General features: G+C 27.8%; 1 long non-coding RNA gene across 1 annotated transcript; it reads left to right on the top strand.

Moving 5' to 3' along the window:
* Positions 1-13,104: 13,104 nt before the first annotated feature.
* LOC145963936 (uncharacterized) lies at positions 13,105-13,932 on the top strand. Its single transcript, XR_014436317.1, has 3 exons — positions 13,105-13,174; positions 13,506-13,577; positions 13,861-13,932. It is a non-coding gene; the product is annotated as an uncharacterized LOC145963936 (long non-coding RNA).
* Positions 13,933-14,788: the final 856 nt, after the last annotated feature.

Raw genomic sequence — 14,788 nt, 5'->3', positions numbered from 1 at the left:
TCTTTTTAATTGCTTAATTAAATGAACGCATCACGCAAAATACGTACTTCGAAATTATATTCCAATCGTATAATCGAATATTTCAAATAATAGAAAGAGCAATGGTCAAATTAACGATTTATTAATAATAAAATTGTAACTCACGAATATATTCCATTTATTCCATACGTTAACATCGCGGCAACAATGAATAAACTTTTAAAATAAATAATCAGTATATAGAAACAGTTTTACCGATTTAATTACTGATATAAAAACTGATCAATTGACCAGTTGGTGAAACTGTTTCAATATACTGGTTATTTACTTAAAAGAATTGTTATATGACGAATTGTTATATTATGTTTATGCGCGTCACGCGTTCAAACTAAATTTTGACTTCTCGCGGGAAGACTCGAGTCGTTCGTTGAGAATCGATCCTACAAAACGCAATTGTTCTTTATAATTTTTGCAATTAGTGATTATTAATTTGTACGATTTTTATTTACACAGCGAGTGGCGCGTTTTGATTTTGATTTCAATTAATGTCGAGTGAGTCATAACTTTTTGAGATTTATTGCATTATTATCACGTAGCAAAATGACAAAAGGCATGGTGTAACGTCGCGAGTGTTGTACAAAGCGTAAATTGCTGTATGATCGTATGCTGATTAGTGCGTAATTATTTTTTTCGTAAATGAATATCAAATGAGTGCCATAAAGGAGCAGAAAAAAATAAACGAGAGAAATGAAGAAAATAACCCATTGACCGCATCGTGCGATAGCAAATAATCGTGAGTAATTTATATAACCTATTTTATTTTATTATATTTATTATTTGTGAAATTAATTATTTGCTTTTATCTTTAATAATAATTTATTTGACCAATGTGAAATATTAAAATATTCTATATGTATTATATATTATGAATATATTCTATATGTATATATAAACTTTAAATTATATAAAATATTAAATGATATTAATATACATAAATATAAATAAATATACATATATATATATATATATTTTAATATTATTTAAAATTAATAATGATTAAAATAAAAAATGGATTTTCGTTTATAGTATTCCACGAAAGTACATATATTTAAAAAAAAATTTAATTGCATTCAACAATTTTCCTAAATCTTAATTATTTGCTTTATTACCACTTTGTGTATGACTTGAGTTTATTGTTATTTAATTACATTTATTGAATACTATAATTCTGCTCTTCCGCATCGTACCGATGAGAATTAATTTATTTTTATTTCATAAAAAATTTAAATATCTTATCGTATTTTTATCGTTTATATATACATGTAATTATTTCTGCACAAATCCATTTAGTATCTCGGAGTAAATTTAAAATTTGTTCTCCTCTTTAATAATAAATCTCCATTCTACGTGGACTGTGATTCGCGAATCTACCAATTTATCTGCTGCATTGATATTGGTTATATCAAATATAATACGAAAAATTTGTTTAGCTCTCATGCCCAACAATTTCATATGTATACGATAAAAAAATATAATTATTGATTATCACGAAATATTTCTAAATATCTAATTATAATTATATTTATATCTAATTATAATTATATTTTATATGCTTCTCTTTGTCTTTAATCACTAATTTTAAAAAGAGTAGAGTTTTATCATATATATATTTAAAATAAACCATATTTTTCGCGTAGATTTCTCATTCAAGAAAATTATTGCGTGATTAAACAAAGTTATATGTCCACCTTTTACGTGAGGTAAACAAATTAGGTTCCACAAATATACTAATTTATCTATTTCCCTATCACTCGTTTAACGGTCGAAAAAAACAAATAAGAATTTCGAACATTTACGTTTGCTTGTGAAAAGAGAAAATAATTATCATATATTTTGTCTCATATATAAATTTTTTATATAAATAATTTTATATATAGTTATGATATATAATATATAAACTTTCTCCACCATCTTTGAGAGAGTCTATCGTGCTTTTCTAAATTTCTTTTTTAAATCAATGGAAGATTAATATTCAAATCTATGAATTTAATTCGACTTTTGATGTTTCGGTTGGTCTTTATTTATCCAGTTTGGATAATTACCAATTATACATTTATTATCGATAAAATAAAAAAATGATGAGCAATATATCTATTTTAAAAATAATATATATAAATAATAAATAATTTTTATAAATTACTCACCGCATATCTCTCTGGCTGCTTCAGGCTCTGTCACTGCTCTCTGGCTGTCCAATACTTTTCCAGATGTCCTTTTCCTTTTTTCTTTATCCTTTGCTGTTTCCTCGTAGCACTCACATTTACTCGCGAACAAACAATTAATTATATTTAGCCATGTATAGAAACGATTGCGAGACACTTTGCACAGTACTCCCGATCGCGGAATAATTACGAGAAACGCACTTTAATATATCGTATAAGGGATAGAAAAGTACGATTCGTTCTTTTTATATGAGATCAAATTAAATACTAACTCGTTACAAATGTTGTTTTCATTATTGATATATATATATGCATATACATGTATATTAATCCGAATTATAGGTTCGAAAGTTTAATATAGTAATTGAAAGTCATGATATAATAGTCATTTAATTAATAATTAATTTAACAACGTAATTTTACGACGTACACATTTCGCACTACCATCCTTATTGCTCGAGTGTCGCCGCATGAATGATACCAAGACCGTGTAACATAAACACTAGCGCGTTACTGTTCACGTTGTCAAGGCCGAACACCGTGTTATTATTCGTTCCTCGAAATATATTCTACGTATTTCAATACAACAAACAATGTTTTGATATTGATCGCGATCGTGTCTAGAAAAGGAATTTTTAACGGAGCGTCTCGCACCATTATTTACTCCTTGAGTGTCGTCGCGCGAATGATAATAGAGCCGAAAAAATTAATCTGACATACGTCACCAAGACCGAAAACCGCTATTGTTTACGCCCCCAAGGTCGATGTTATCGTCTGTTCATTATCGAAATATGTTATGTACTTTAATACATATATACATGAATATATTAAAGTATATAGAAATATTTCAGATTATATTAGATTTTTTAATTATATGATTATTAAAAGATTAATGGAATCTTTCATTAATGTTAATTGTTTCCACGATTCAATTGTTTTATTTGGAATTTAACTCTGCGCCCTGTAATATAGTAATATTTAGTTATATATAGAAACGATCGCGAGATACTTTGCACGGCACTTCCGATCACGGAATAATTACGAGAAACGCACTGAGAAAAGTACGATTCGCTCTTTTTATATAAGATCAAATTAAATACTAATTCGTTACAAATGTTATTTTCATTATTGATATATATATGCATATACATGTATATTAATCCGAATTATAGGTTCGAAAGTTCAATATAGTAATTGAAAGTCATGATACAATAGTCGTTTAATTAATAATTAATTTAACAACGTAATTTTACGACCTATTTCGCACTACCATCTTTATCGCTCGAGTGTCGCCGCATGAATGATACCAAGACCGTGTGACATAAACACTAGCGCGTTATTGTTTACGTTGTCAAGGCCGAACACCGTGTTATTGTTCGTTCCTGGAAATATATTTTACGTATTTTAATACAACAAACAATGTTTTGATATTGATCGCGATCGTGTCTAGAAAAGGAATTTTTAACGGAGCGTCTGGTGCCATTATTTACTCTTTGAGTGTCGTCGCGCGAATAATAATAGAGTCGAAAAAATTAATCTGACATCATACTCCGCCAAGACTGAAAACTGTGTTATTATTATTTTTTTTATCAAAACATTTTTCAAGACTATGGCAAATGAACATTAGCCCGCTATTGTTTACGCCATCAAGGTCGATGTTATTGTCTGTTCGTTATCGAAATATATTTTACGTACTTTAATACATATATACATACGTGATTATATTAAAGTATATAGAAGTATTTTAGATTATATTAGATTTTTTAATTATATCATTATTTATTAAAAGATTAATGGAGCCTTTCATTAATGTTAATTGTTTCCACGATTCAATTTTTATTTGGAATATAACTCTGCACCCCAAAATATTAGGTAAATATAATTCGTTCGTGTTTTATCTATCGTTCTATTTTTCAATTATTTAAATATAATTTGAATTCAGAACGCACAGCAGAACAATCGAATTGTAGATCGAAGTAATTAACATAATGAAAGACTCTATGACACATCAATCCTTTAATAAATATCATTTAATTAATCTATATAATCTAAAATATTCCTATAGACTTTAATATTCCACGTATATGCTAACGTACGTAAAATATTTCGGCAATGAATGGATAATAAAACGTTCGGCCTTGTCAATATACGACTTGTATTTATGAATAACGCTGTGTATATGTCTTGATATCATTCGCTCGGCGATATTCGAAGAGTAAGATAGTGATGCGAAATATTTTGTATATTGTATATCGAATTTTCTTTCTAAAACGTGATCGAAATATAAAAAAATCGCTATAATAATTATACATATAACATTCCATTATCTCAGAATATTACGATTAATTTATATTAGACGTAGTATATTAAACAAGTATATGTATATGTAATAAAATACATGCGCAAATTATGATATATTTGAAAAATGCTTTTTTTTCTATTATTCTTAATTATATTATGAATGTATGAATATAATGTAAAATGTGTGAGTAATTAAAATTCGAGACAAATTGAATGGGTACTCTGATATCACAACAAGATGTCTGTAAATTAATGCTACGTGCACGAAATGTCGGTAACATGAATGCTGTAATGCAAGAGATGCTTATGTAAAATTTATTAAAAAATATCTAATATAAATAAGTCTCTCTTTCTTTTTCTATTATTAATATTACCTAACTAATTACCTGATTACATATTAATCACATATCGTCCATCGTCATCACCATTGTTATCGCCACTGTCATTGCTCTATCGTCACCTTATTACAATATAATGACAAATATTCTTTAAGTAATAAATTTGTGTGTTATTTGATTGTCACCGCAATCAAAATATCGGAAAATTATTTTCTATAATAATATGATTGATTAACTTTTATAAATATAATGCATAACTATAATGCAAATATATCGCGACAAATTACGATGTTCTCGGACCACATATAATTTGCGTAATTTATTCATTTAATCAAATAAGAATCGTAATAACAGAAATCTAATATAATAAATTATTGTTGCGTTATGAAATTTATTTTTATGAAAAGAAATTATTTCTTTAACGATATTTAGAGTCAAATATAATTCGTCTGCGACGTTTTACCATTCGATTTTTCTCGATCATTTAAATATAATACGGATTGATAACGCGTAGTAAAATAATCGAATCGTAGATCTAAATTCTAAATAATTAACATTAATGAAAAGCTGATACATTAATCTTTTAATAAACATAATCATTTAATAAAATCTACATAATCTAAAATACTTCTATATCTTAAAATATTCCGCGTATATCTATGTTAAAGTACGTAAAATATTTCGATATGACGAACAATAACAGCGTCGGCCTTGACGGTGTAAACAATAGCCCGCTAATGTTTACATGCTACGGTCTTGGTTTCATTCGCACAGTGATACTCGAGCAATGAAATAGTGGTGCGAAATATTTCGTACATTATCAAATTAATAATTAAAATATGGAATGCTTTTCGATAATTAAAATATCGAAACGTTCAAATAATTAGCATAAAAAAAATTCTCCGTTTAATAGAGAATTTAATTTCGAATCATGTTTGCGTTCCTCTGACTTTATTATTATTATACTTAATTTTTATACTTGTTTTGATCTGAAATGTTCGCGATTGTTTTGATCTGAAATGTTCGAATCGTTCTCTTTTGATAATAGCTGAGCGTGCCGTGAGGCCGATTGGGCCACGTATAGAGATTACAAAGGTGGGGCAGCATTAGCGAGCCGAAAAGAGTCAGTCGTGGCCGAGATCCTCGAGGAACCGTACCTATTGTATAATTAAACATTTTGTAATAAAAGTTTCTGTCTTTAATATCGACCCGCGTACTTCCTACAATTTTAAAGTAAATAAATTTTAAAATAAACATAAATTAATTATTAATTAAACGCGATTGCTATATCACAATTTCATTCATTTCTTTAATCTTTTGGTCTTATGATTCGTATATTATATAGCTATATATAATATACGTATATCAGTAGTAATAATACATTGTTGTAGCAAGTAGCGCATGATTTTGGTCTCGTGTAAAAGTCATGTTCACCCACACAATCATGCTCTCTTATAATAAAGTGCGTATTTCGTATCTTTACGAACAATAATTATTATTTTAAATATTATTATTTTCTAAATATACTTTGGATTATGAGAGAACAGTAAAACAATCGAATTATAGATGCAAATAATTAGCATAACGAAAGGCTCCGTGATGAATTGTTTAATAAATAATCAATTTTAATTAATAAATTAAAATACTTCTATAATTTAATATTACGCGATAGTGTATATTTTATAATATATAAAATATTTCGGCAACAAATTATCAGTAACACGGTGTTCGACTTTGGCAATATAAAATATAAACAGTAGCGCGCTATACATTACCGCTTTGTTATCATTCGCACGATGACTCTCGAGTAATAAAGTAGTGGTGAGAAACGCTTTGTATATTGTAATTTTTTTACTAAACACGATTACGATTAGTATCGAAACATAATTTGCTTTAAATATTAATAAAAATTAATTAATTAAAAATTAATTAACGACATGAAACTGTATTGCAACGATAAATCTTTATCGAATTGTAATGCTTCATTACCGCGATTAAAAATTGAAACAGGGTATACATAAAAGGGGATAAAAGAATTAATTATGTAATGATCTTTCGATCATTGATGCTAATTATAATATTTCTTTAACAATATTAGAATTAAATATATTTCGACCAATGCTTTAAATTTTCTCAATACTTTTTAATTAAACAATATACAATTTAATCGAGAATCGATTAAATTATAGGAATCCAAAATACTAAATAATCACTTCGATCGTTGCGATTTTTACGGACAATAATTATTATTTTAATATTTAGAGTCACAAATTTATTTCATCCGTGTTACTTTATCGTTCTACTTGATAATCTAAATATAATTTAGATTGTGAGAGAACACGAAGTAAAACAATCGAATTATAGATGCAAATAATTAACATAACGAAAAGCTCTATAATAAATTGTTTAATAAATAATCAATTTTAATCAATAAATTAAAATACTTCCATAATTTAATATTCCGTTAGTGTATATTTTATAATGTATAAAATATTTCGGAATTATCGATAACACGGCGTTCGACTTTGGCAATATAAAATATAAACAGTAGCGCGCTATACGTTACCGCTTTATCATCATTCGCACGGTGACTCTCGAATAATAAAGTAGTGGTGAGAAACGCTTCGTATATTGTAATTTTTTTACTAAACACGATTACGATTAGTATCGAAACATAATTTGCTTTAAATATTAATAAAAATTAATTAATTAAAAATTAATTAACGACATGAAACTGTATTGCAACGATAAATCTTTATCGAATTGTAATGCTTCATTACCGCGATTAAAAATTGAAACAGGGTATACATAAAAGGGGATAAAAGAATTAATTATGTAATGATCTTTCGATCATTGATGCTAATTATAATATTTATTTAACAATATTAGAATTAAATATATTTCGACCAATGCTTTAAATTTTCTCAATACTTTTTAATTAAACAATATACAATTTAATCGAGAATCGATTAAATTATAGGAATCCAAAATACTAAATAATCACTTCGATCGTTGCGATTTTTACGGACAATAATTATTATTTTAATATTTAGAGTCACAAATTTATTTCATCCGTGTTACTTTATCGTTCTACTTGATAATCTAAATATAATTTAGATTGTGAGAGAACACGAAGTAAAACAATCGAATTATAGATGCAAATAATTAACATAACGAAAAGCTCTATAATAAATTGCTTAATAAATAATCAATTTTAATCAATAAATTAAAATACTTCCATAATTTAATAATCCGTTAGTGTATATTTTATAATGTATAAAATATTTCGGAATTATCGATAACACGGCGTTCGACTTTGGCAATATAAAATATAAACAGTAGCGCGCTATACGTTACCGCTTTATCATCATTCGCACGGTGACTCTCGAATAATAAAGTAGTGGTGAGAAACGCTTCGTATATTGTAATTTTTTTACTAAACACGATTACGATTAGTATCGAAACATAATTTGCTTTAAATATTAATAAAAATTAATTAATTAAAAATTAATTAACGACATGAAACTGTATTGCAACGATAAATCTTTATCGAATTGTAATGCTTCATTACCGCGATTAAAAATTGAAACAGGGTATACATAAAAGGGGATAAAAGAATTAATTATGTAATGATCTTTCGATCATTGATGCTAATTATAATATTTCTTTAACAATATTAGAATTAAATATATTTCGACCAATGCTTTAAATTTTCTCAATACTTTTTAATTAAACAATATACAATTTAATCGAGAATCGATTAAATTATAGGAATCCAAAATACTAAATAATCACTTCGATCGTTGCGATTTTTACGGACAATAATTATTATTTTAATATTTAGAGTCACAAATTTATTTCATCCGTGTTACTTTATCGTTCTACTTGATAATCTAAATATAATTTAGATTGTGAGAGAACACGAAGTAAAACAATCGAATTATAGATGCAAATAATTAACATAACGAAAAGCTCTATAATAAATTGTTTAATAAATAATCAATTTTAATCAATAAATTAAAATACTTCCATAATTTAATATTCCGTTAGTGTATATTTTATAATGTATAAAATATTTCGGAATTATCGATAACACGGCGTTCGACTTTGGCAATATAAAATATAAACAGTAGCGCGCTATACGTTACCGCTTTATCATCATTCGCACGGTGACTCTCGAATAATAAAGTAGTGGTGAGAAACGCTTCGTATATTGTAATTTTTTTACTAAACACGATTACGATTAGTATCGAAACATAATTTGCTTTAAATATTAATAAAAATTAATTAATTAAAAATTAATTAACGACATGAAACTGTATTGCAACGATAAATCTTTATCGAATTGTAATGCTTCATTACCGCGATTAAAAATTGAAACAGGGTATACATAAAAGGGGATAAAAGAATTAATTATGTAATGATCTTTCGATCATTGATGCTAATTATAATATTTATTTAACAATATTAGAATTAAATATATTTCGACCAATGCTTTAAATTTTCTCAATACTTTTTAATTAAACAATATACAATTTAATCGAGAATCGATTAAATTATAGGAATCCAAAATACTAAATAATCACTTCGATCGTTGCGATTTTTACGGACAATAATTATTATTTTAATATTTAGAGTCACAAATTTATTTCATCCGTGTTACTTTATCGTTCTACTTGATAATCTAAATATAATTTAGATTGTGAGAGAACACGAAGTAAAACAATCGAATTATAGATGCAAATAATTAACATAACGAAAAGCTCTATAATAAATTGCTTAATAAATAATCAATTTTAATCAATAAATTAAAATACTTCCATAATTTAATAATCCGTTAGTGTATATTTTATAATGTATAAAATATTTCGGAATTATCGATAACACGGCGTTCGACTTTGGCAATATAAAATATAAACAGTAGCGCGCTATACGTTACCGCTTTATCATCATTCGCACGGTGACTCTCGAATAATAAAGTAGTGGTGAGAAACGCTTCGTATATTGTAATTTTTTTACTAAACACGATTACGATTAGTATCGAAACATAATTTGCTTTAAATATTAATAAAAATTAATTAATTAAAAATTAATTAACGACATGAAACTGTATTGCAACGATAAATCTTTATCGAATTGTAATGCTTCATTACCGCGATTAAAAATTGAAACAGGGTATACATAAAAGGGGATAAAAGAATTAATTATGTAATGATCTTTCGATCATTGATGCTAATTATAATATTTCTTTAACAATATTAGAATTAAATATATTTCGACCAATGCTTTAAATTTTCTCAATACTTTTTAATTAAACAATATACAATTTAATCGAGAATCGATTAAATTATAGGAATCCAAAATACTAAATAATCACTTCGATCGTTGCGATTTTTACGGACAATAATTATTATTTTAATATTTAGAATCACAAATTTATTTCATCCGTGTTACTTTATCGTTCTACTTGATAATCTAAATATAATTTAGATTGTGAGAGAACACGAAGTAAATCAATCGAATTATAGATGCAAATAATTAACATAACGAAAAGCTCTATAATAAATTGTTTAATAATTAATCAATTTTAATCAATAAATTAAAATACTTCCATAATTTAATATTCCGTTAGTGTATATTTTATAATGTATAAAATATTTCGGAATTATCGATAACACGGCGTTCGACTTTGGCAATATAAAATATAAACAGTAGCGCGCTATACGTTACCGCTTTATCATCATTCGCACGGTGACTCTCTAATAATAAAGTAGTGATGAGAAACGCTTCGTATATTGTAATTTTTTTACTAAACACAACTACGATTAATATCAAAACATAATTTGCTTTAAATATTAATAAAAATCAATTAATTAAAAATTAATTAACGACATGAAACTGTATCGAAACGATAAATCTTTATCAAATCGTAATGCTTTATTACCGCGATTAAAAATTGAAACAGGGGATACATAAAAGGAGATAAGAGAATTAATTTTGTTATGATCTTTCGATTATTGATGCTTATTATAATAATTTCCCTAACGATACTTATTAGAATTAAATAAATTTCGACCAATGCTTTAAATTTTCTTAATCGGCAATCACTCGTAGAATATTTCAACGACGAATTATAACAATAACATAGTATAAGTCGATCTTGGCGATATAAACAGTATAGCGGTAATGTTTTGGATTTACGATCATTCGCACAGTAACCTTGAGCAGTAAAGTAGTGACGTTTCATATATTATCAAATTCTTTCTTTACATAGTCAACCTTGGCGATATAAACAGTATCGCGGTAAAGGTTTTGATTTACGATCATTCGCACAGTAACCTTAAGCAGTGAAGTAGTGACGTTTCATATATTATCAAATTCTTTCTCTACATAGTCAACCTTGGCGATATAAACAGTACCACGGTAATGTTTCTGACTTACGATCATTCGCTCAGTGACTCTTGAGCAGTGAAGTAGTGATGTGAGACGTTCCATATATTATCAAATTCTTTCTCTAAACACAATTGCAAGTACAACGAGGGACTTTTTGTGAATGAGTTTAAGTGCAACGAGGAATTCAAATGAGTGCAACGAGGATTGGAGTGCCACGAGGAAAAAGTGAAGAAAACAAAAGAAAAAAAGGAGGTCTTGGACATGGATGGATCAATAAGATATGATGTAAGTCATTAATATTTTAATTATTTATCACATTCATTATTTATTATATTGTTACGTCCCCGCGTCCCATCCCCCTGGATGTATTCGCCACCTGTTGAATTCTTTCGGCGGGAAGTACGTCGACGGAAAAAGATCATTTTCGCGCGCGTTGTCAAGATGTTATAAACAACGACTGTCAGAGAGTCATACTTCTTATATTTTAGAAAATATTTCATATTAATATATTTATTATATTAAATACTTCATATATTAAAAAATAGAAATTTTTTATTTATCATATTTTTAAAAGTTTAGATTTAAGAAATATAAATTATTTTATAATTACGCAATTTCTAACATTAAAATATAACTATTTAAAAGTAAAAATGTAAAAATTAATTGCGCGCAATAATTAATTTTAAAATCAATTATTTTGAACATTGCTTTATGTAATAGATTTTCTCTTATCTTTTATATTTTTATTTATCGTTTATATTTGCGAATTATAATTTATATAGTATATAACAAAATTAATTATATATTATATTATATATAAAATTATATATAATATAACCCTCCCATGGGGTACACCTTGTCGCGGTGGGAGGGCTTAGTACTTGGATGGTGCCTTGAGGTTTATCTTAAATTTTTCTATTTATGATAAATCTTAAGGTGCCTGAATGGGAAGCTAAGTACCCTTTCGCGTCGTCGGTGCCGTCAACGTGCCGTGGACGGCAAGCGCTTCGTTACCGCGTTTTCGCGTAGTATTCTCGCGTCGTCGCGTTTTCGCGGAACTTTTGGACTTTTTCATATAAAATCCCAATTTCATTTATTGTCACGAGTCTCTGCTTCCGATGCCAATTAACTGGGATGTTCGAGTTTGCACACGTTGCTCTGCAACGTACACTCGTGCTTCGTGCTTCGTCAAGTGATTCGGCCCGAATTAATTAGAACTCGATCGATTGCTCGGAATGGTCGTCAATGGGTCCCTTTTCTTTGCTCGTCTACAGCCACACGCACTGCGTGTGTTAACCCTGTCGAGGAGTCGAGTGGATTCCCCTAGGCACGATTTTCGCTCGGTAAAAGGGGTTGCCTCCCCATTTTCTAAATTGCTGAATGTTAGCATTTAAAAAATGTGGGTATCCTCTTCTTTTGCCGTCTACCAGCCTGGTGTAGCCATATCCTGCATTGCGGGAAACTTCGTGTTCCGGGCGAAGCACCTGAAATCGTGCTTAGCGGGCCCAGGTTCGATACGAGATAGGATAATTATGCGCGAAAAAGAGCTGGTGAACTTCATTTTCCTCTATTTCCGTCAACCGTTTCGTCTTCTTTCCGGTTTGGGCTTAATCCTTGCTCGTTGTATCGTTGCATTCCCGACCTGTTGACTCGAAGCTGATTTTTATAAGTGAAATGGGATTTTCGCTCGTACCGAATCCGGGACTGCCGTTTAAAGTATATACATATTAAGTATATACATCGCGCGATCAAATATAAAATTTTTAATCGCACCGAAATAGTGCGAAAATCGTTAAGTATTCGCGCGTAAAATAGCGAAAATAGCGATATAAAAATATCGCTCGTGAGTGCGGGAGTGCCGTTGAAAGTATCGCGCGTCAACAACATGAGAGGAGAAGGAGGCCTGGGAGAGGCATCAGGCACCTGTGAAGCAACTCTATGGTAAATAAATTATCGCTTATATATAATTATTTATTAATTGCGTACGCGCGATTTAAATTAAGTAATTAATCGCGTAATTTGATTTTTTATTTACATGACTTAAACAAGAGAAAGAGAGAAATTTTTACATAAAAACTGTAATTTAAAAATTTCTACGTTCGAATAGCTTTTGATAGAATTATTAAATTATTACTTATTAGTAGAATTTTTTTCAAAATTTATAAAATTGTTTATCTGCTTTTTATTTATGTGCGTCGGATATAAAATTAAATGCATATAATAATAATTTTTTGACCATGATTACAATTTGAATCTTCTTTGTATGTTACAGACCAACAAAAACTATTGTGAGAGGAGGAGGAGGCCTGGGAGAGGCATCTTGCATCGGCGAAGCAACCTGATGGTGAATATTTATTATTTATATATCAATTGTTATAAATCGTACGCATAATAATTCGTTCTTATAATTTAAAGGAATTAAAGAGAAAATTAGAGAGAAAGATTTTTATAAATATAAAAATTTCTATTTAAAAAATAATTTCAAAATTCATAAAATTCTCCCATACGTGTTTATATCTGCTTATTTTTGCACACTGGATATGAAATGCCGCACAATAATAATTTTTTGAAATATTGAATGTATTTTGAGCTTTGTTATATATGAATTTTATATTTGTATGTTACAGACGTAGTTTTAATAACGACAACGTAGTTTCGATAACGACAACTCTGCTGCTGCACATCAATGTCTCGGTAAGTGACAAAAACTTTTATTTAATTTTAAGGTAACTGTAGAGATTGTAGAAAAATCCGTTAACTTAAAATAGACGAGCTAGGAGATAGATTAAATTAAATAACTTTTCATAAATTCTCTCGTTCGAAATGTATTGCATCCATCGCGAAAATATATTGCAGTATTTTAATTATAAAGAAAGAACATCGAGAAAAAATTATTTTTGTATAAATTTTACCTAATTTATTGAAAAGAACATTAACAATAAATTCTAGATTATTAAAATTATTTTTATTTATTATTTTTTCAGGAATATTAAGAAAATTGTACATAATTATTAATATTTAAGAAATATCTTAACATATTTACATTGTAAATATTTATAATTATATTTTAATTATAATATTGATATTATAATTGTAAAATACAATATAATTATAAACTATAATTAATTTAACTATAACTATATTACATGAAATTGTATCTTACGATTGTAAATTACATGAATACATTCTCATGTAAATTACACGAAAAATTATCCGAAGTATACGTATAATGATTACATAATAGTAATTCATTAAATTAACATATTTAATTCTATAGTATATATTTTTGAAATTTTCATAAAAGAATAATTGTTTGTATTTTCATATCAAAGAGTCATTAATAAAAAATAAATTCGGAATATATTTATGAATTCCATATCGCGCGAAACTGAATATTCATGAAATAAATTATGATTGCGAAAATATCGTGCTCTTTCCGCGTCTTTTTCGCGTTCTTAGATGAGATTGCCGTTTTAATAAAGGATCTTATTGCCGTCCCTCTCAAATAATATTTTTAAATATTGCTAATTAAAAGTAAAAAAATATCAAATAAGA

The sequence above is a fragment of the Camponotus vicinus genome, unplaced genomic scaffold (genome assembly GCF_025532165.1).
Source record: "Camponotus vicinus isolate PSW18456_S1 unplaced genomic scaffold, iyCamVici1.0 SCAF_13, whole genome shotgun sequence".
NCBI lineage: Eukaryota > Metazoa > Arthropoda > Insecta > Hymenoptera > Formicidae > Camponotus > Camponotus vicinus.
This window is presented reverse-complemented; position numbering and strand designations above follow the sequence as displayed.